The sequence below is a fragment of the Macadamia integrifolia genome, unplaced genomic scaffold, assembly GCF_013358625.1.
Source record: "Macadamia integrifolia cultivar HAES 741 unplaced genomic scaffold, SCU_Mint_v3 scaffold1133, whole genome shotgun sequence".
Lineage (NCBI taxonomy): Eukaryota > Viridiplantae > Streptophyta > Magnoliopsida > Proteales > Proteaceae > Macadamia > Macadamia integrifolia.
Genome location: NW_024868098.1, coordinates 143,211 through 145,719, shown reverse-complemented (window position 1 = coordinate 145,719; position 2,509 = coordinate 143,211).

Here is a 2,509-nt window from a genome sequence, read left to right as displayed (position 1 = left end):
AAAGGTTTCAAAAATAAGTTGAAAATGACAAATTATATAATGGAGGTGGTTTCCTTGAGGCCATGGTGAACAGGCATCAGTTCACCGTGCCTTATCTGTCATACCTTGCCGTCCATATAGCATAGGTATGCTGGCACTGGATACCTCACCGCATCCAATCAGCTTGTTTACCCCAGAATCCTACTCTAAGAGTGTCCACAACACCAAAACCACATATACTAAAGTTAATCATAGTCAAATCAAAATTTGCAGTAAATAATATAAAATCAAGTACATGCTCATATTCATCCAGTGCATCTAAGTGATACCTGATATTAGATACACAATGATCCACAATTTTATATATAGTAATCCATTATATTGTAGTAATCCATATATCAAAATATGCACACAAAAGAATCTCCCACCTGTCATATCATTAAACTTCTCTCTCCCACCTGTTAATTACACAAAATGTATCTCCCACCTGTCAAACATAACAAGTCTCCCACCTGTAGTCTGAACCATCAAAAACTGATTTCTATAACCATCCATATGTACATAAAAGAATGATCATAAACATCAGATCTCATAAATACTATCCATCATAAACGCAATCGTCGCACTTGCATTCAGGTCTATGACTGAAATCATCAAAATCTTACATAATCTATAGCCATAGCATCATGCTCAGAACTAGTAATCTGTAGGTGACTGCTCTCCTCATCTATAGATCAAAGGAAATGGGGGTGAGCACTAGTAATGCTCAGTGAGGGATGGGGTAGAACAAACACACGCATTCATATGCAATACATGCTCCACACATAAGAATGATGCTCATGAGTCCATTTATAGAACTATTCAAATTCTCTAGTCCATTACTAAGTCTCATCACCTATGGTTACAATGCTACGCAATGTAGGTGGCATACCATACCCTGTACGTTGGGCATCAGGTATACAAGCTCGTTGCAAGCAGGAGCCAGCTGGTCCCCCGGCTAACCCCTAAAAGGTAACCCCATATAATAAATATATCCACCAGGCATATAGTACGTCGTACCATATTCAAATCCACAACTGATATCACATATCTCATCACAAAGTACACTGCTGATCAGGCAACCACATATGTCGGGATTAGTCTGTACTTAACCCCCTACGGACAAGGGGTGTAGCACTTGGGGTTGTGATACCTAGCCAGCATACTAAATGATGCACAACTGGTCATCCAAACTATACATGCATATGTGGGCACCTGCTCCTGACTCATCTCACTTGCCTTACCTTCCACATTTCTATTACCATCAATTCTATCATACCACAAATATGAAAGTAGATGCAAATGAAGAAAATAAATGCATATGCACAAACACAACAAGTGATGCATGAACCAAAAAAATAAACACACCAAAAGAAGTAAGAGTAGGGGGCACCCACTCACCCTGACAATCTGACACTATTACCACTCTTCCTGGTGCTGTACTGGTTCCCTCACAGCTATTAGGAAGTCCTATAAATCAACAATTATACATATATTTATTAAATAATTTTTTTTTGAGTTTAAATCTACCCTAATAGTCATTTTCTATTCCCTTTGTAGCCCTACAGATCCTCTTTTAGACCCCTAATTCATTGTAAAAATCTGAAGGCAAAACAGTCTTTGGAAGCCTAACCGGCTGGAGACTTTTAGCCCAACAGGCCGGCCTGATGTCTCCTGCTTGTTAACCATTTTCTGCAGAAAATCGATTCTGGCCTCTTCCTTGCTGGTCTTTGTCTCTGTTATGGTTATAATTCCACTGTTTTAGTATCATACTTTCACAACAGTGAATTAATACTCAAATTCTCATTACTTTATCAACCAACATCATTCCATTTTAATTAATTAAAATCAAATACCCCTTTTAGCAGAAATTTTCATGATCAAACCTCATATTTTCAAAATTCTAGCCACAAGAATGCAATTTAACTTTAAATTATCATGATCCAACTCCAATCTAAGGTTGCATGCATACATTTATTCACCAATTCCTGATACAGATACGGCTGCCCTTTCTTGATTGGACCAGTATGACCGGCTTTGGAAGCCAAGAGCCAAGAAGAACCGGTCCAGCCCAGGGTTTTGGTCCAACAAGGGTTGAAAATAAAATTAGTAGTTTACTTAGTATTTTATTTCATGCTTTTATTTTCCAGACTTGAACGTAGGAGTAGGATTTATTTCCTTGCTTTGGTTTCCTTTTTATAGTTGTTTCCTAGTTTAGGCTAGTTTCCATTCCAGTTAAGTTTCTAATTTCATGTTCATATTTTCCTATATATTAGTTGTAATCGATTGAAGATTTAGAGAGCAATTTGATTATTGAATGAATTTGTGAGTGTGATCCTCCTTTTCCCCCTCTCTACTCTGATTTCCCCTCACTTCCCTAAGGATTCTCCATCAACTTGGTATCAAAGCCGAAGGATCCTAATCCTTCCCCACCTTTCTTTTTCCTTTCCTATTCTCTGTGTCGGCTTCCACTGATACTGAGAACAAAAAA